Source organism: Populus alba, chromosome 11 (assembly GCF_005239225.2).
Source record: "Populus alba chromosome 11, ASM523922v2, whole genome shotgun sequence".
NCBI classification, from domain to species: domain Eukaryota; kingdom Viridiplantae; phylum Streptophyta; class Magnoliopsida; order Malpighiales; family Salicaceae; genus Populus; species Populus alba.
The window spans coordinates 950,541-960,378 of record NC_133294.1 but is presented as its reverse complement, the minus strand read 5'-3'; the positions used below and the strand labels follow the sequence as shown (position 1 = coordinate 960,378).

General features: G+C 28.1%; 1 pseudogene; it reads right to left on the bottom strand.

Annotated features, from left to right (window-relative positions):
* LOC118032881 (1-aminocyclopropane-1-carboxylate oxidase-like) overlaps nucleotides 1-1,208 on the bottom strand; it is a 2,607-nt pseudogene extending 1,399 nt beyond the window's left edge.
* Nucleotides 1,209-9,838: the final 8,630 nt, after the last annotated feature.

Sequence of the window (9,838 nt, the reverse complement as noted above, 5' to 3'; positions counted from 1 at the left end):
CAGCATCAGTGTGAGCCCTGAGGCCCTTGATCAGGTCTGGTTTAGGGCATGGAGGGTAGTTGCTGACCTTGGTACCAAAATTCGGTCCCTTGGACCCATAAAGGCTTTCTTCAGGTAGCCCTTTTTCTAACCCAAGATTCTCACACAGCAAGTCTAGAAGTTGCTCAGCAAGTTTCTCCACTTCCAGGGCAAACTCCTTCATTACCTTCCTGTTAAAGTTTTCACAAAAACAAGTAAAAAAAGAATATTAAATGATCATCATTAGTCAATAAGCACTTCTTTTCTTGGCAACTTAATTAAATACCTTGGTTGAAACATAAAGTCATCTGATTATAATGTTTTCTTTCAAGTACTATCATTGATTTGCAATATGCAAATCGAACGTCACAGTTATACAATCTTTGTGAATCATTGTTACGAAGTTTAGAAACGTTGAATTGAGAAGTCAATTCTTTTGTGTTAAAATTAAGGCACCGAAGACTTTTGTTACTGTCTCCGTCTCTTGACAGAAAAATCAACCATGTAATGAAGATAGTTGAAACATGTTTTCCGTACTTGGAACTGTTTGGAATGAGACCGTCTCAAAATTTCATGATTTTTTCTTATCTATCTCTTCTGTTTTCAAAGATAAACCTAACATAACTTTAAGGTTCCGTAAGACAATTGAAAATAAAAAAATGTAAATGTAACCTGTAATCTTCTTCAAGATCAGGGATTTCAGCCATATTAGACTCAGGGAGGTGGCGCAAGAAGAAAGTGCTTTCCCAGTCCAAGTCACTGATTTCAGATTGAACAGCCTCAAGACCTTTGCTGGCCACCATTTCCTTAAACCTTTGCTCCATGCATTTCCTATAGTGCTCCTTTGTGCGTCTCTCCACAGTGTCCAAGAGATCATGAGATATCCCATGGTTCACCAACTTTACAAGTAGTAGTAGACATCAACAAACACATAAAACAGATTGTTAGTATAATGAAAACTCAGTGAATTCTCTGGACAAACACATACACATTAAATTTCTTTGCAAGCACCTCAAAGAAACCCCAGTTCTCACAGGCATCTTCAATCTTCTCCATGGTTTGGTTTCCTCTCTTCCCCATTAAGCTTTGACAAGTCAATAACTGGGAAGCTCTCCATTCTTGATTCTCTCTCTCTCTTTCTAACTAAAATATGAGCTCCTTTGACACCAAGTGCTAACTCTTTCCACTCTAATGTTGTAGCTCAGTTGTGCGTGAAAATGAGGTTATGGGAGGATGGAATTTATAGGCCCTAGAGAGGCAAAAAAAGGAATAAGCTTAAAAGCTGGGGGCCTTAGAAAATCCAAATCCAAGGTAAAAAAAGAAAAGAAGAACAGGACTCATGGAGCATGTATGTGGAGTTATCTTCCTTTCTAGCTATGATAAATGCTTTTTAGAGGGTAGGAGACCCCACGTCTTCGTGGTTGTACACTTCGAAAATTACTTTCTTTCTCTGCGACTTGACCAAAGGAATACTCAACAGTGGCCATGACTTTTTCAATGCATGCCCCAATATTTCTCTCGAGTGAGCGAAGGATCATGCATATCTATGTCAACTGTTTAGAGAATATAAAGATTTCAAGGAAGGTATCTAGGAAGTTGCTTCGTCTTTTTGTTTTTCACCCCACTCTACTTTATTAGAGTTTATAATAGTTGTAGATATGGTTAAATGTTTTCTTCTCTTATTAAATGAATCAAAACTATTATAATCTTTTCGATCAAATTTGACTTGATCCTCAATGAAGGAACGAAATCTAGATGAATCAATTTCTTTATTATAAAAATAATCCACATGGTTAAATTAAAAGAAGAAAAATTAGATGTTAAACTAAGTTTGACATCATTCTTTGAAAACTCACTATAGTGGGTTTTTGAAAAATAACAATAAGGTTTTATTGAAAAACTCAGTATATACATAAGTTTTGTAAGAAACTGACTCTTAAAGATTTGTAAGAAAATGACTCTTAAAGCAGGGACGAATTTAGGAAGTGGCCTAGTGGTGGCTTTGGTGTCTTTTTCGAAGTTTGAAAACTTCTTTAAGTTTTATAAGAAACTTTATTTAAATTTAAAGGGCATTTATTTTATATAAAAAAAATTTATGAATAGAAAATATTTTATATTATTGTTTTAGAACATTCTGTAAATAATAACGTTAAAAAATATAATAAAAACAAAATTATGATATGTTATGATAATGAAAGTGATGGTATTAGTTATATGTAATGGTGAAATAGTGGTTGTAGAAATGATAATGATATTAATGATGATTCAGTGACAATGTAGTGGTAGTCAAAATTGTTAGATGGTATTACAAGTGAATTATTTTTTATAAAATTTATTATTTTTATCAATTTTTCTTTAAAACATTTTACAACAAATAAACATAAAAATACACATTAGCATGCATGGATTCATACCCGTAAGAGATAATATTTTTTTTTAAGAATTATCATTTTTTTTTTGTGCCACCAAAAATATTTTTGTAAATTTCCTTGATAATATAGATATTCCCAAACAAAAATATTTTTGTGCTTTTATTGTAAAATTTATTATTTTTATCAATTTTTCTTTAAAACATTTTACAACAAATAAACATAAAAACAATACACATTAGCATGCATGGATTCATCCCCGTAAGAGATAATTTTTTTTTTAAAGAATTATCATTGTTTTTCGTGCCACTAAAAATATTTTTGTAAATTTCCTTGATAATATAGATATTCCCAAACAAAAATATTTTTGTGCTCGGGTTAGCCTTCCAAAAAATCACTCCTTCAAGTACCTTACTTTCTATTGTTGACCATCGTAATTATTTATCTATTTGAAAAATCAAAATATTATTATTATACATTTTCACACACTTTGTTTTTTATTACCCTTCATTATTTTCAAATTTACCCAAAACGAACATTAACTAAATATAATTAGGGGTAAAAGTGGAAACAATATTTTTGAAACAAACACCCTTAATCTTTTCAACTCCTGATACTTGTGCAAAACCTAGCTATTTCAGACGATTTATTATGAGAATGAGTAGTAATAACTTCCGTTATTCAAAATTAATGCTTCATAAACTGGGGAATATATAGAAAGAGAACTCACGAAATACAATTCAGAACAAATAATCAATTATTTAATTTTATATCTTTAAGCTTAAAAAACATGTTTGGGAAAGTGGTCCAACCCGCATTTTCAAAAAATTTAAATTTATTTTTTAAAAAAATTAATACTTTTTAATATTTTTAAATTATTTTGATGTGTTAATATAAAAAATAATTTTTTAAAAAATAAAAAAAACATCATATTAATGTATTTTTTAAACAAAAAATATATTTTAAATTGTAACCGCTATCATAATCTCAATCAAGCAATAAATTTACACACATATAGTAGCATTGTTGTTTTAAAATATTAAGGATGGACATACCTAGAACGTGTAATATAATCAACAAGTTGACAATTTTTTTTTATCTTAATTAATCTTTCCCTAACTAATTAAACGCATCTAATCCATTTATATATAATATGAAATGTGTGCAGATAACAAGCCATCCCTTTGAAATCCAAAAAACATGGCGGCGGTTCAATTGCCGCCAGACTACTATAATCGTAATAGTCTTTAAAATATGTATAATAAGCTATTTTACTCTTCTTTGACAAATTAATTGTTGTTCATGTTGATATTGTGGTAATATTTCAGCTTTTGATTGATTTTGCACTCTAAGATATGGATATAGATATACTCTCCCTCTTCTATATATTTTTATATGGAAAATAAGTGTGTCGATGGGATAATTATATATATGTGTTGTAACGTGTTAGAGAATAATATAAATCATATATTGGAATCTCACATAATAGTTTAAGCTATTAAGTTGAGATTATTATTTGATATAATATTAGAATTTTAATGATAACCAACTAGTCACGAGTTCGAATCTCACCATCTCTATTTATTTGATAAAAATTAAGTATAAAGTAATGTAAATATGTTTTTATTTGTCATATAAAACCAAACCAAACCGAAATCGATTGGTTTAAATTGATTTCGGTTTTTATAAAAAAATAATTTATTTAATTTTTTTTTAATAAAAAACTAAACAAATCCAAAAATGATTATCATTCTTGAACCCACTCATGTATATTGACACATTCTTTTTCCTTTTTACTGTTTTTTTTTCATAGTAGGATTACTGCTCCTAGTATAAAAGCATGCTTTCGCATATTCACGAGAGCATATTAATTATCATGTTAAAAAATCGAGCACCCGTGCTCTGCCTGCCACTTGTAATTCCCACAAAAAGACAAAGAATTTTTTATTGAAAAAAAAAAACATGTAAATCACCCTGATAATTTTTCAAGCAGCCGATGAATCTTTGCCTGCTGCCTCTCTTTTCACGAAAAATGTTTTTCTTATTTTGTGTACTTTGTATTTTTCTTGCTTTGAGCGTGGTCTATGTCTTTTCGGTTCATGATTTGATTGGTAACATCATTTCATCCCATCGAGTGCAAATAAAAGCAAAGCATGCCACAAAAGATTGTCTTCGAGTAAAAATGAAGAAAAGATGGGAAAGTTGCCTGCCTAATGAAGTCAAACGAAAATTTGTTTGGTTTCTAGAAAATAATTTTTTTTAATTTTAATTAAAAAATATTTTTTAAAAATTTATGAATGATTAAAAAATATTTTATTTATTTATTTATTATATCAAATTTAATTTTTAATTTTTAATTTTTAAATATTTTATTTTGAATATTGTTTTTAATTTTATCTTTTAGAATTTGATTTTTATACCAACTTTAATCCTTAATTATTTTAATTAATATTTTTTTTTTCAACTTCATCCTCTATCAAATTTTTTTATCTGTCAGATTTAATTTTTACTTTTTTAATAAATTTAAAAAAATATTATTAAATAATTTATTTTCTAACTTATTTTTCACAATATAGCTAAACACTAGAAATTACTTCTCAACTTATTTTTTTTCTATGACATTGCCAAATATAAACAAATAATTTACTTTTTAGAAATTTATTTTTCTTATAAATCATTTTTCAATAAAAAAAATTAATTTTTAACAAACAAACAAGCCTAAATATTCATGGAAAAAGAAAGAAATAAATACCATAACATTGTGAACAATCAAATGCATATGCATGAGTGCATCCATTAAAATATTTATAGGATTTGGGTTTGAATATCGAAGGGATAAAAACCAAGCATATATTTTCATAGTTTTCGGTTTTGAATCTAGTTAAACTTTTTGTGTTAACTAGACTGTATGTTAATGCATGATGTTAATTAAGATATATCATAGATATTGCTATACATGTAATTAATTGAAGGAGGGACTGGTGGTTAAAAATCACGGCACTTGTTTATCTTAAAAATCATTTAGAAATAAAACTAGTTAGTACATCTACGCTATGTTGTGAATATGATTTCAAGTTGATTTTTTATGTAAAAAAAAAAAAAAAAACAATGACTTTGTAGACTTATTTTCCAGTAATATAATTTTTTTAATTAAAAATATAAAAATAATGTATATGTTTAATAAAATATACTAAAAATATAAGAATTGATAAATCAAATAAGAGTTGTTAAAATTGATTAAAAAAAAAGCTGATTTTCTCTATAAAAACAAAAAATCAATACACTTGCAAATGTTTACTATAGCTATCCTTTGTCATTTTATATATATATTTTATTTTTCTAAATAATATATATAAATATAACTTATCTATCTAAAGTTTGAGATGAAAAAAATTAAAGATAAATTAAAAAATGTTTTTAAAGTATTATAAAATCATAGAAACAATCCAAAATATCAATTGGTATTTTTAAAAAACTTATTTTTAAAAAATTTTAAAAATAATATAGTAGGTATTAATTAAAAATTAAATCTAAAAAAAGAAATTAAAGAAAGTAAAAGAGTTTAGGTGTTATTAAGCCTAGCAAGCTACACCAGTATATCTGACTTATAAGAAAAAGTTGCATGTCATCTAGTATGCCAGATGCTGTGTCATTTACTTTTGCAATTTATGATCATATCTTTGTGATTGAAAAATCAGGATTTGAGTATTTGGATTCTAAAAACTTATTTTCAACTTATTTATATTTAAAAATATCTAAAACAACATCATATAAACCTTAATAAATACATTTTAAATAATAAAACACATTTTAAAATATAAATTACTAAGTTCAGTTACCTAGTCCATTTTTACTTTTTAGGATGAATCAATTGACACTAAGTTCAGTTAATTATTATAATGGTTGAATTATGGTGGGCTAATAAACACTTTCTCTTTTGTTATTATTTTTTTGATGACTTTCTCTCTAATAGCTCATAACCAGAGAATTATGAAACATTAAAAAAATAAAGATTTGAACTTAAACTCGTGTTTTTTTTTAATAAATTTGATTTTATTTTTTATGTCAAGTTTGATCCTTGATTTTTTTAATTTTATTTTGACAAGAAATTTAAATTATATTTTATAAAATATATCTTCAATTTAATGTTAAAATACTTCATGACATACTAGATACACAAGGGAATATAAATAGAAATAGATATTGGGACATAATAAGACCTAATAAAACCCTTAAACAATATTTTAAAGGGTAAAATTAAAAAAAATAAAATGCAATGACCAAACTGCAAGGAAGAAAATTTCTTAAGAGCTAAAGGTGAGAAAATTGGTCATAGTCAATGACGTGAACCGTTAAGTAGTTTAATTCTAAATGTCAATAAAATTTATCTATTCATTTCAGTAATTGGTAACGGTCTAATCAAGAGAAAAATAAAATAGATGTTTGTTTAATTTAATTATTTTCGAAATTTACTGTTTGAAGGGGGAGGAAAAAGTTGACAGCCTCAGCAGGCAGCAGGACCACCTATGGGGTGACAGTTCGCGGTGGTGGTTGGGCTACTTAGGTGGCTAAATTGATTAATTAATATTTCAAAACTACTCCATGCGTAGTTAGCAAACCAGGGGCTTTTTCATCTTTCAACCAAAAGAGAAGCTATGGGCTTATGATCAGGCGACCATTAACTTTCCACTTTCGGTCTCTCCATCAATTCAGTGCAAAGTTCAATGTCAAACCCTAATTTCACGTTTGATTGATCAAATATTTATATATCATGCTTATGTGTTATGTGTTTGGCACAAAACAAAAAATGTACTCTATACACAAGTTGAAGAGGATGTTCCAAGCATTAACTAACACAATTGAAAACAAACATTTTTTATGTGATATTATGATAATTTTTGTGATTATTATTTAAAAAAACAAGTTTTTTTTTTAAATATAAATAATTTTTTTTTGGCTAAGTTTTAAAGAAATGATTTTTAATGGGATCCAAGCAAATTTGTAGTGGATGAGATTTAACCAAACACTTTTAACATTAAAATAAAATATAGGATGAAATGTGATAAGGTCATTATCCCACATCGGTTAGGAGACAAGGACCTTGGTTGCTTATATGGCACCAAGGACACCTCTTTTATTGCGAGACGTTTTTTAAGGAACAAAATCCACTGGAAGCAATATGGGACAATACCTCGTTGTGGACTTACCATGCTGCGGATAAGGACACACTTCATTAGTTGACACAGTGCTCTACCCAAGCCCCTCGTCTGGAGGGTTCTGATAAGGCCATTATCCTACATCGGTTAGGAGATGAGGATTTTGGTTGCCTATATGGCGCACCAAAAACACCTCTCTCATTATGAGATGCTTTTTAAGGAACAAAACCCACTAGACGTCATGTTGGACAATACCTCATTCAACTGCTTCATGTATATTTTGGATAAAAGATTTTTTTATATAAATTGTAGGTTTTTCCAAACTAAGTTTTCAAGAAGATTTTGTAGCGAAACTCATATAAATCTATAGCTGATATTAGGTTTAACCAAATCCTTTCAACCCCACAATTGGAATAAAATATAAGTTAAGCAAAATACAAAATAGATTCTTAGTTTCAAGGTTAAGTATCTTGTAATTTAGGCTACTCATCTCCATCATGTAGCACAAAATCGTGTAGGACTTTGATAGAAAAACATTGAACTAACAAGTTGGCAAGTTGGAAAAAAAACTATTGAGGTCCATGTGTATAATGAATATTCATTAAAGTCCAGTTCCATGGATGAATCGTATGGCATTTCCATTGAAAAAGAGAAGAGAGCAAAGAAGCTTGTGGGTAACGTGTTATGATAGGTGCAAGATTTGGTGATGGCTAAAAATTAACAAGTTCTTGGTCATCGGTCATCACTCTGAATTTTTTCTAAGGTCTACCTAATTAAGCTAGCAAAACTAGGAACTGACCCTTCAACAGCAAGACTGGAAATTAATCAACGACTTCATTAATTTCTAATAAATTGGGATTTCTTCTTTTGTTTCTATAATTATGAAATGACTATACATGCCACCATTACGTCAATTACTTTGAAAGAGAATTCTTTAAAATCTGTTCGTACATATATCCAATATTATTATATTATATATAATTTCATATGATACACGTTTGGTTGAAACCCTAGCAGATCTTTAAAATAATTATGTATTTGTATATTTTTGGTATTAATGAAACACTATTTTTATTTTAAAAAAATTAAAAGAAATTAATACAATGCATGTGATGGTGCATTATGTAAGAATACTATTTACACTTTGCGTAATTTTATTATCATATTAATTTTGATTTTTATGTTTAATTTGAGGATTTTAGTATGTTTTTATATTAATTACTCATATAAATAGAAAAAAAAAATGGATTAGAGCTACGAGGTTAATTTTTTCTTTAGATATATACATTGATTCCCTAGCTAGATTCTTTCTTTATAAACTTAACATATATAGATATGTCAAGTTTATGGCGGCTATGAAAGAATAACATATGATCAAATTGCACCATTATAATTTCCTTATATTCTTAGCTTTGAAATTTTAATCCTTAATTGGTAATAAAAAAAGGATTAGTACCACGAGTTTAATTATTTCTGAATCGATTCTTCCCTTCATACACGTAATATGCACTGAGTTTTTTTTTTTTTTTTTTTTTTGCAGAAGAATCCGAATTCCTTTGCTTTTAAAAAAAAACACATTTTCTTTATCTTCTTACTTAACTATAATAAGAAAAAGAACGAATAATTCTTTCAAATTAAAAAAAATCCCACTTGGTATCCAATGACTCTACCAAAATTTAGATGTGGATGCCACGTCAAGTTGCACAGATTACTTATGGCATATGGGACAATAGAATTTTATTGATCAAATCATCATCGCTTTCATCCAAAATGTATTCAAGTTGCGTCCAAACAGTAATCTTCACTATAAAAGAAAGAAAGAAAGAAAAAACACCAGCCTTCAATTAGGGCAGCTCCAACGGAGCTGCCAAACGAAGAGCCATATGTACTATGGCTCTTATTTCCTTACTGTTAGCATTCCAACGGGAATGCTAACGTGACAGCCAAAATGGTTTTTTACAAATTGAAGAGCCATTTCTACATTTAACTGTAGAAATGGCCAAAATTGCCAACGGCTATTTTTATAGCCGTTGGCCAACAACTTTTTTTTTTTTTTTTTACATAGAAAATTTTGTCTATAAATACATGAAGAAAAAACTTGTAGTTTTAAATTTTTGTATTGTGCCTCACCCTTCTCTCAAATTTTAAAAAACAAGAATCGATTATTCTCCGGTTAATTATTAACATCGGTTGTGTTAATTAGCTGAAATTAAAAGGTATGCTTGTTTAAAAGCTTTTTCTATTTTCGTTTTAATATCTCTTGATTTTTTAGAACTTTTGTTGTTAATTTAATAT